We start from the raw sequence: 11,942 nt of genomic DNA, 5'->3' as shown, positions 1-11,942 counted from the left end.
TACTAGGGGACTCAGTTGGACCTCCAATTGGTGTACGCTGGGCAGAACTTTGACCCGGGTAGCCTGTTTTGGGCCTTCCACTGGATGGATTTTGAGGAAAACTTCACAGAGTGGTAACATTGAATCCCAGAAGACATACCAGGGGGTTGGGGTCCCAGACCTCCCATTGGTGTACACTGGGCAGAACTTTCACAAAAGTCAAAGTCACAGGAAGAGCTACTAAGCTACTAATTATTTTTTATGTGGTGACAGTTATTTATTATTATTTATTTATTAACAGTTTCTTATATAGAGCAGCAAATTCCATTGCGCTTTACAATTGGACACAATGATAAAACAAAACTGGGTAAAAAACAGTCATAGAGGTAGGAAGGTCTGCTTGCAAGCTTACAATCCATAGGGAAATAGGCATTGCTACACAAGGAAAGGCACTATCTATTGCATATTTGTCCACTGGATTGCAAAGGTTCTAGGTGGGTTTCATGATATCACAGCAATGATGAACCATGGTCAGAAGGAAGGAAAAGTGAAGAAAGAGAAAATATGTGGAGGATATGTGCGGACTGTACAGTGGGGATATAATCAGAGAGGAAAGCTTATAAAGGTTGAGTGAGCGGTTCTGGAATGTGATAAGCTAGCCTGAATAGGTGAGTTTTCAGGGAACGCTTGAAGGTTTGGAGACTAGGGGAGAGTTCATTGTGCGTGGTAGGGCATTCCACAGAGAGGTCAGGTTGGAAGATATTTTGAGATGAGCGAAGAGCTATACATTGGTGTAGTATGGTTAATGGCTTATGTGTGAGTAAAAATATTTTTTATTGAATACGGTAGAATACAGGTAAACAATGGAGGGACTGACAGAGTGGATCTGCAGACAATGAACATCTAGCAAGGAAGATTAGCCTCGCAGCCGCATTCAGAATGGATTGTAGTGGTGAGAGTCTCTTCTTTGTTAGACCATTAAAAAGACCATTGCAATAATTAATGTGGGAGATAATGAGAGCATGGATTAGAGTTTTTGCAGTGTTTGTGTAAGGTATGGTTATATTTTGGATATGTTTTTTAGATGCATGTAACATGATTTTGAGACAGATAGAATGTGGGGAGCAAAGGACAGCTCTGAGTCAAGTATGACACCTAGGCAGCAAGCTTGTGGGGTAGGATTGATTGTTGAGTGAATAGTGATAGAGATATCAGGTTGGAAACTACTATTGTCTGGTGAAAATATAAATAACTGTTTTGGAAATATTAAGTTTGAGGTGGCGAGACGACATCCAAGATGAATCAGCAGAAAGGCATTCAGTTACACTGACCAATACAGACGGTGACAAATCTGGGGGGGAGAGAAAGATTTGAATATCATCTGCGTACAGATGATACTGAAATCCAAAAGAGCTGATTAGTTTACCAAGAGATGAGGTATAGATTGAGAAAAACAGAGAACTTAAGACCGAGCCTTGTGGTACTCCAACTGAAAGAGGCAGCGAAGAGGAAGTGGATTCAGAGAAGCTAACACTGAAGGAGCGATTAGATAGGTAGGAAAGAAACCAAGAGAGGACTGTGTCTTGAAGACCTAGAGATTGTAGTGTTTGTATGAGAAGATAATGGTCAACAGTGTCAAAAGCAGCAGAGAGATCTAGAAGAATAAGAAGTGAGTAATGGCCTTTGGACTTTGCAGTGACCAGATCATTCACTACTTTAGTCAGTGCCGTCTCTGTGGAGTGTTGGGAACGAAAGCCTGACTGAAGTGGGTCAAATAAGTTGTGTGATTTAAGAAAGTGTGTGAGGCAAGTTTCTCAAGTAGCTTGGAGAGGCATGGGAGCTGAGCGATGGGACGGTAGTTTGAGAGAGAGTTAGGGTCAGAATTTTGTTTTTTTCAGAATGGGAGTAATCAGTGCATGCTTGAACAGTGAAGTAAAGATACCAGTAGAGAGAGAGAGAGAGAGATTACAGATGTTAGTTAAGTTGGGATGAGCAAAGGAGACAGAGACTTACTTACTTATGAGGGCACATGCTCAAGAGGAGAGGTAATAGATAGGCAGGATAAGAAGAGTGTTAGCACTTCATATTCATTTGTGGGATCAAATGAAGAGAGAATTCCAGTGGATTCAGGTAGAGAATTGAGAAGGTCACTGGCTGAGGAAGAGCATACCATTTCATCTCGGATCTTATCAATCTTGTCCTTGAAGTAGGAAGTGTCGAAGTCAAAAATATTACATAAAAAGAACATACAAACTACACACATAAGTCGCTATACTTGCAAATATGCGCAGCGAGCACAGCAATATATGGTAACACACGCATTTACACGGACATGCCACAGAGATGGAATCGACATTTATTTCATACAGTACATAATTATAATAATATAAAATTATAAAATGAAGTAATGTCATGTATGTGTATTATTTGAACGAAACCAGACACACCTGTCATATTTGGTATTAAAGCAAGCAGATTAATGTGTAGATTCATTTGATACTTGTTATTAAGTTGTAGGACATTGCAACAAATAATTATGATTAAATGTATAAAAGCTAAAATCACTTTTATTAGAACAATAGATATTCCAAACAGGTAGTGGACAGGAAGCTCAGGCCAGCCCCTTTGGACATCCCCAAGGCTGAACCTGATTAGCATATACAAAGAGACTAGTGACTCATCATAAATGAGTAAGTTCCCTCCCCCAAAAAACTAGATAACACATTGCTGATCACACAGGAGCTCAGTTCCTGTTTTGGTCTCAGCGTAAGATGGAGTCTCGGCATGATTTTACAGAGAGAGAGAGAGACATAAGCATTGAGGGAATGGTATTGTATTGCTGGCCTGTAACTGTATGTTTTAACTGCTTACTGTGTGAGTGTAACCATGTAACTATAGGTATACTGTACATTGTAATATATATTGAATCCATATCCTTTTAATAACAAATATATACATCAATGAGCTTTGGAACTCAGATAATGTGTGGGTGTATTATTTTCTCTTATGGGATGCAGTGTTTTGCGATGTACAGCGCACTTTTATCGTATATGGTAATAAGATGCGCCTGGCGTCTGCAATATATATTAGAGCGGGCATTTTAAATATTTGTGAGAAGGCAATTTGGCATTCACAGATGAGGGCTCTTACGGGATATCAGGGTCTTACTGATGCACTGTACATTACAAACGCAGCTGTAAATCGACCGGCTCTGATGGACGCATCGCGACGCTGATGAAAATAACATCCACGTGTATTGTTGTGATATCAGTAAGCCAATGATATGAAATTTCAAGGGACAATGCGTTTCTCATAATATTTAAGATGCTAAAATTTATTTTTATTGTTGCAAAACAAAGTTCAAATAAGTCATATTGTGTTTGATTCAGATTGGATTGTTTATCTGTTAAGTAGGGTTAAAAGTACATTTAAAAGTTGCTGCATAGCCGTGATATAGTATTTTTTAACTCAGGCCTAAAATAACTTCTGGTGCTTGTATAATGTGTGATTTCTTTGTGACAAAGGAAGCCGCATGGTCTGTCCTCCATTTTGGACTAACCACATGGCCTGTCCTCCATTTTGTGTAAACCTCATGAATGTGGAAGGGGAAGGAGCAGTGGCCATTTTAGGAAGGTCATTTTCTAAATAGCTGATTTTCAGTCTGCTCAGAATAATCAGTTTCCTTGGTCACATCAACACCATTTATGAGTTACCAATGCATTGCCATAGTCAATTACACCATTTATGAGTTACCAATGCATTTATTTAACCCATGCCATAGTCAATTACAAATAGTTTCAGTTGGGCCTAGTGAGAGTAAATGGTAAGATAAATACTTTGCTTGGTAATAAAAAATTGCACATAGATAGAAAAAGGAAAGAAAGAGTTGGTTTTTTTTTTTTTTTTCCCCTTCCAAGACTTGTAGAATCTGCTTACTAGGGAAGATAGCCATTGAAATGCAAATTACCTAACTGCTTTTTTTTAGTAGTGGAAAAGCAAATAGCTTTGATATGCAAATAAGCGGTAAGGTGTCTCATAGAAGACCAGTGAATGGTACATATATATAATATTATTATAATTATGTGTATATTTATATCAGTGTATGTTCTGCAAGATAGCTATCCAATCTGAATCATATCATTTAAATTATTGATTATTGCTAGAGTCATTATAGATCTGTGTGAAATAGGATACATTTGTTGCTATATAGGTAAATTTCAAATAACAGTATTTTAAGGAAGTAAGTGTAAAGACACAAATGCAGGTCTGTATAAAAGTTTATACAGAACAAGTTGTGTCTAGTGGGCAATAGTAATTAGTATTGTTCACATTTATAGAGCTGTATGATTTGTTTTATTGCGGACGCAGGGTTTTGTACACGTGTCTCGGACAAAGTACAGGACTGCGCACGCAGCGTAAGAGACGCACGGTCGCGTGTGTACGCAAAGTGCGTAAGAATGTGGGCGCTAAGTACAAATTACACAATAGTGTCTTTTAGTTCAAAGGTGGGATAGTAGACATTTAATACAATAGTACAAAACTACCCGGTTTCTAAAGCAGATTAGTATAAAACTTTTGTTTAAACTGTATTGCCTCTGGGGTAAAGCTGCCTATCTGAATGAATTGAAATTTTTCTGTACAGAAAAACCAAAGTGTATTTGAGTGAGCGAACGTAGGAGTGGGTGGATATTGAACCCAGGGAATTCGGGATCCCGTAGTGTGGTACATCAAGTAAGTGGAGGCTTGGTGGCGTGAGGCGGCTGACTCATGTTAATATAGATTGAAATACGCAAATCGTGAGATTTGCAGAGGAGCATAATAGGGAATTGTGCATTGTGTAGTATTGAAGTAAAAAGGTTTTTGTTACGCTCCGAGCTGAGGGTCACAGTTTGTACATTGACCCGTGGTTGTACGGCAGATAGGTAACAAGTACCTATACGCTGTGCGATTGGACCGCGCGTTTGTGGGGGCGATACATACCGCAACTTGATACCCCTTTTACGAGCTTTTGCGTAAAATCGCGGTATCATTAGCGCTGTATAGAGCATACGGAAGCGTGATTTGTGTATAAAAAAAGTGTATAGGGAGTTTTCGCTGGTCTCTCTCAGGAAAATCTCCAGCGGCGGATATTTTGTGGAAAAGGTAAGTCACTCCTAATACTTCCGGTAAATAGAAACTAGATAGGGCCTCACTGGGTACGCGGTGTTCACTATTGGAGTGAGTCGTGGTACTCAGCGGAGAAGGAGCGAGTGAAAGCGCTAGGTGTCTTCCATAGTCTATTTGCGGTGTGCATCGGGGATTGCGTTTATTGGCAAAAAGTCAGCGATGGGATCCAATTGCACAAGCAGTGGGCGTTTGGTAGCTAGGGTTGAGGCTGAAGAAGAGTTGGGACCGAGAAGGTCAGACTCGGGACAGAGAAGGTCAGAATTGCGACCAGGAGGGTCAGCAAGGTTTATTATGTGTGAAAAGTATGGTTCACACACGGAGGCTTTTTGCAATGAATGGGTACGTATGACTGACAAAGATAGGGTACCATTCCCTAAGGTGGGCAGCTTTGAACCAGAGGTATTGCAGAACTTAAGGATAAGGATATGTCTGATAAAATCCAGAAAACAAAGGACCAGACATACAAAGTGTTTAAACCTGTGGCAGCAAGAGGGGTTGGTGAGTTTGATCCTAAGGTATTGCAGGTGATATGTCTAACCAAAGTCATATAAGACAAGGGGGTATATTTACTAAGCTACCGATTTTGACCGATTTGGTGTTTTTTGTTCAAAGTGTCATCTCGGGAATTTACTAAACTCAAATCTCGGCAATGATGAGGGCATTCGTATTTTTTTTACGGCTGTGTAGTAAAAATACGAATGAATACACCATCAGTCAAATGCGGCTGTTTAGATATAGAACTCGGTCATTTACTATGCATTCGTATTTGAAATCTCTACCATGAAAATGCATTTGCGGCCGTGAAAAAATACAAATTGTAAAAAAAGGCTAAAAAAAAGTAGACATGCTTTTGAGAAACGTGTTTACATGTGTTTCCAATTATACATTACTCACACCTGAATTTTTTGGCCTTTAAAAGGGACCCTAGCACATTTTTAACAACTCTCACTCTGAAATGGCTGCTGCCGTGTGTAGTACTGATTTCTTGTTTGCTAGGGGATACCTGAGACTGCTCCATGAGGCTACAATAAACCAGGGCCAGGAAACTGAACATGGTCAGCAGTTTGTACAGGTGCCGCGGAGGCTGCGCAGGCCTTGTTTTTTTAGGGGGCGTTTAAACTTGAACGCATTGGCTGATGACCTGGTTATACAGATGTTCCGGCTAAATAGAAACAACATTTTCTGTCTGTATGACCTTGTCAAACTGGGCCTAGACCCTGAGACAGCACGCTCTCGCTCTGTCTCAGGCCTGCACAAACTCCTGGCTGTGTTGCACTTTATGGCTACTGACAGCTTCCAGGCTGTGACTGACGATGTAATTGGTATCTCACAGCCCACCTTTTCAAAATATTTAATTCAGGTGAGTTAAAACATACATACACATCTATGTCTAAGTTGTGCTTCTGTTATGTAATATAACACAGTATTGTATTGATTACAGGTCATGACACTCACCTTATATTTTGTAATGTCCACTCAGGTTTTGGATGTCTTGGATCCCCACATAGATGCCTCTATCTGCTTCCCTACCCAGGAGTCGCAGTGGCATGCAGTCAGGGTAGCTTTCTATGAGCTTGCTGGCATGCCCAATGTGCTGGGTGCCATAGATTGCACACACGTTGAGCTGAGACCACCTAGGGGCAGGCAATATATTTATACCAATAGACATCTGGGCCAATCCACTAATGTCCAGGTGGTTTGTGATGCAAATCTAAAAATTTTGAGTGTTGTTGCGGATTACCCTGGCGGCTGCCATGACTCCTTCATCCTCAGTCAGTCATCCCTCTTTGATAAGTTTGAGGCCGGACAAATGCCTGATGGCTGGCTGCTGGGTATGTTCCAAGTGTGTTGTGTGTATGTGTGGTAACTTCAACCTACTCATTTTTTTATGTTATTTACCATAAACCACATGTCCTAATGTTGCCTATATCTGTCTTTCAGGTGATGGTGGTTATGGCTGCTACTCTTGGCTCCTTACTCCATTGTCCCAACCTGATTCTCCTGCTGAACACAATTATAATAATGCACATAAGTCCACGCGGAATGTGATAGAAAGATGTTTTGGGGTGCTGAAATCTAGGTTTCGGTGTCTGGATAAGTCTGCAGGGCTTTTGTTGTATAGTCCCTCAAAGGTGACTAGGATTGTGTTCTGCTTCTGTTTTCTTCATAACATGTGTTTGCGGCAACATCTGCCACATGTTGTTGATGAAGAAAACAGTCAGCAAGTAGGTGAGTTAGAAACATCTGGCGACAGTGTGAGTACAGATGTAGGGAGGCAGGTAAGGCAAGAAGTGATTCTGCGTTATTTTAACGGTAAATATTATTTAGTCATAAATAACCTTTCTTAACCACTATTATAAAATGTTTTATAGGTCTGAATTCTGTTTGTGTTGCGTTATTGTTTGCTATTTCTCGTGTTGTTTACAGTTAGCCAATAAAATGTATAACTTACACTGTCACTCATTAGCAAATGAAACAATACACATATTGCGTGTGATTAATTTATTACCTTAAACACAGCCATTTTTAGTGAATCAATTAGAAAAATATTATTTTTAAAGTAACATATTGTAGTTGTTGTTGCTGCAGCCTTCATCATTTCTTTGTTTTTTGTTTGCTGGGTGCAGAGGATTGGGATGGTTCATTGGTCCTGGTTCTGCTGGATCGTCTAACTGGGGAGGTAACTGGGGTTTGGCTTGGTGTGGTTGTTCCTGAGCTTGAGCTTAGTTGGTGGGATGCCAACACATTTAGGCTTTGGCTCAGGTTGTTTAGGCTTGCAGTGAGTTGTGTATTTGCGGCAGTGTTGTTGGCAATGATTCGGGAGAGGTTTTCGATTATTAGTTGGTTGTGTTGGATAATTTGTATGAGGGCTTGTTGCTGCCGCTGTTGGTCATCCATGATTCGTTGTAAATTTGCTTGCATTTGGCTGTTGTCTGCCCTCATCTGCTCCATAGAATTTGCAACTCTGCCAACTTGAACTATCAGTCTGCCTGAGTTCCGACTGAGTCTAGGCATATGATGGGGCAGACTGGCAAGGTATTGGGTGTGGGTGTTCAGACAGGCATAGTGTTGCACCCGTTGTGTGGCCCAACTGGACCAAAACTCTGGGGCCATTTGTGGCTGGGGTGGTGTTGGGCTCAATTGGGGGCTGTGGGATGTTTGGGGTGGTTGGGTTATGTCCTGCGGCGTGGTTGGCTGGTTTGGATCTATCGCTTGCAGGTGTAGTGTGTACGAATCCTGCAAGTCAGTTTCCTGCTGGGCATCCTCGGGCATGATGGGTGGTTCTGTATGGGGTTGAAGACAGCCACTATTTAGTCAATATTTTGCATTGGTCTTTTTATAGCTTTACGTCAACATGCATTACGTCTTAATATTCATGTTGGAAATGATAAATAGATTGTGGCCAAAACTTAACAATTTAGCTCACCTTTTTGTAGAAATATGTGGCTTCTAACGTTTCCCAACTCAGTTAAAAATTGGTTCAGGGAATTGTTGGACTCTGAGCCATAATTAATGTGCTAACACGAAGAACTCTAACAAATACAAATTACTACATTTACATATTGTGTGTGAAGCTTCCTTTTGTAAAATACACACAATACAATAAATGTGTTGAGCAATACACTCATACATTGTTCAAGGCAGTCAGTGGTCTGGCCAAAACTTTAACAAATATAGTGCAAATAAATGAAATTTAATAATATGGTTGAAAATGTCTTAAGGTGGCCTATGTTTAGAACTGGTTGTCACAACTGAGGGCCTGAGCTGACGGGAGGCAGCCTCAGTTGTAGGGGCTGAGATGTACCGGAACCTGGGAGGTTGTATCAGACCCCTGGACATGTAAGTAACATGAATAATAACTGCCCGAAGGCGTGACCACGACAACTTGGATAAAAGTCAATGATGTTTATTATGACAACTCCGCAACACAGCAGCAGTAAAAGAAAACGTAAAAGTCAGCAAAGAATAAATACAGTTCCTGGGTACTACAGGATGGCAGGAGCCACAGGGCACTGGTAGTGTGAGATAGTTCTTATGATCTTCTAGATGGAAAGTCCTTACCAGGCCCGACTGTAGCAATGGAGATAACCCAGGATTGTGCCAGCTGGTGTTCCAGGAAAAGCTGGGTTGCTGAAGATAAAACGGCTGCTGTGGATACTGGCTGGAACCAGACTGTTGTTAGCACGGAGTGGATACTGGCTGGAACCAGTTAAATAATAAATGAACTTGGGAGCGATGAAATATGAACTGAAATGTAGAACTTGAGAGCGGAGAAATAATAATACCGGTGGAGAGTGGTAAAGTGTAGAAAGGACACCGGCCCTTTAAGAGAAGCTGTACTCTGCTGGAAGCTGAGCTGGAAGCAGGTAATGTTGTAGCTGGAAACAGATGAATCCACAATGGATTGGAGAGTCAGGCTACACCGCAGGTGGAATGCTGGTGCGGGTCTCTATGGTGGAAGTCTTGAGACAGGAGCTGGAACCTGGAAGACAATCACAGGAGAGAGACAAACAGGAACTAGGTTTGACAACCAAAGCACTGACGCCTTCCTTGCTCAGGCACAGTGTATTTATACCTGCAGCAAGGAAGGGATTGGCTAGGCAATTATGCAGATTATCAATACTGAGAACAGATTGGTGGAAATGATCAGCTGACAGGATCCAAGATGGCTGCGCCCATGCAGACACTTGGAGGGAAGTTTGGTTTGTAATCCATGTGGTAATGAAAACAGTAATGGCGGCGCCGGCCACCGGAGACAGGAGGCGCCAGGCTGACAGATGCACATCCAACCACGCGGACACAGCGGAGGCCGCGGCTGACGTAATCGCCACCCAGACACTCTGCATGCAGAAGCTCAGGGACGGCGGCGGAGGCCGCGGGAGACGCCATGCCAGGTGTAATATGGCGTTTACTGTGACAGCGTCCCAGAGTGACAGGAGAGGATACAGGAATGTACACATCAGGATAACAGATGGGATCCGGTCCTGGAGCGCTGAGCCAGCCTTAGGAGGCATCTGATGGGTAAGAAATAGCGTCCAGATACCCGGATCGTGACAGCACCCCCCCCTTTAGGAGTGGCCCCAGGACACTTCTTTGGCTTTTGAGGAAACTTGGAATGGAATCTCCGGACCAAGGCAGGAGCATGGACATCAGAAGCATTGGTCCATGAACGTTCCTCAGGACCATAACCCTTCCAGTCAATAAGATATTGTAGTTGACCGTAACGGTGACGTGAGTCCAGGATCTTGGCCACTTCATACTCAACGCCTCGTTGAGTTTGGACTTTCGGAGTTGGAGGAAGTGAGGAATGAAACCGATTCAAGATCAGCGGTTTCAACAGGGAAACATGGAATGTCCTGGGTATTTTTAAGAAGGGAGGCAACTGGAGTCTGTAAGCAACAGGATTGATGACTTGTTCAATCTTGAAAGGACCGATATAGCGAGGTGCAAACTTCATACTGGGAACTCTTAACCTCAAATTCTTCGTGGATAACCATACCCGATCACCCACCTTGAGAGCAGGAACTGCTCGACGCTTCTTATCCGCAAACTTCTTGTACCTGAACGATGCCTTGAGCAGAGCTGATCGTACGCTCTTCCAGATATTGGCAAACTGATGCAAGGTGATATCCACTGCGGGAACAGAAGTTGCTGGAAGCGGTTGGAACTCAGGGACTTTAGGGTGGAATCCAAAGTTAGTGAAGAATGGTGTTGAAGCAGATGAAGAATGATACTGGTTGTTATGACAGAACTCGGCCCAGGGAAGTAATTGAACCCAGTCATCTTGAGAGGAGGACACATAGATGCGGAGGAAGGCCTCCAAGTCCTGATTCACCCTCTCGGTTTGACCATTGGTCTGAGGATGGTAAGCCGTGGAAAACTTTAGCTTGACTTGGAGGACTTGACATAAACTTCGCCAGAATTTGGCTGTGAATTGAACTCCTCGATCTGAGATAATTTCTTCAGGAAGACCGTGGAGTCGGAAGATCTCTTGTATGAATACTTGAGCCAACTTGGAAGCTGACGGAAGACCGGTGAGAGGAATGAAGTGTGCCATCTTGGTGAACCGGTCAACTACCACCCAGATGGTATTGAACTTGTTGCACATGGGTAAATCTGTAATAAAATCCATCGACAAATGGGTCCAAGGTCGACGGGGAACAGATAGTGGAACCAGTTGCCCCGCAGGCGACTGGCGGGATACCTTATGTTGAGCACACTTTGGGCAAGATGCAATAAACTCCAAGACGTCCTTTTTCAGAGTTGGCCACCAATAGGACCTAGAGATAAACTCCAGGGTTTTTTGGATACCTGTATGTCCGGCAAAACGGGAAGCATGGGCCCAATGCATGAGCTTCTTCCTTAGCATCGGTTTCACAAAACTTTTCCCTGATGGGGGCGTAGAGTCCATCCCTACCGTGGAGAATGCCAACGGATTTATAATAGGATGCTTGTCTGAAGACTCTGACTCATTTTCTTGCTCCCATGAGCGGGAAAGGGCATCGGCCTTGCGATTCTGAGAGCCCGGACAGAACTGGAGTTTAAAGTCGAACCTGGAAAAGAAAAGTGCCCATCTGGCCTGACGAGGGTTAAGACATTGTGCGCCTTTCAGATATAAAAGGTTCTTGTGGTCTGTAAGTATGGTGATTGAATGAGAAGCTCCGTCCAACAGATACCTCCACTCTTCTAGAGCGAGCTTGATGGCTAGCAACTCCTGGTCGCCAATGGCATAGTTGCGCTCAGCTGGGGAGAACTTCCGGGAGAAGAAACTGCAAGGGTGTAAATGGCCATCTTTA

Source organism: Pseudophryne corroboree, chromosome 5, assembly GCF_028390025.1.
Source record: "Pseudophryne corroboree isolate aPseCor3 chromosome 5, aPseCor3.hap2, whole genome shotgun sequence".
In the NCBI taxonomy this organism is placed as follows: domain Eukaryota; kingdom Metazoa; phylum Chordata; class Amphibia; order Anura; family Myobatrachidae; genus Pseudophryne; species Pseudophryne corroboree.
The sequence above is the reverse complement of the archived record's forward strand: the minus strand, read 5'-3'. Positions refer to the sequence as shown.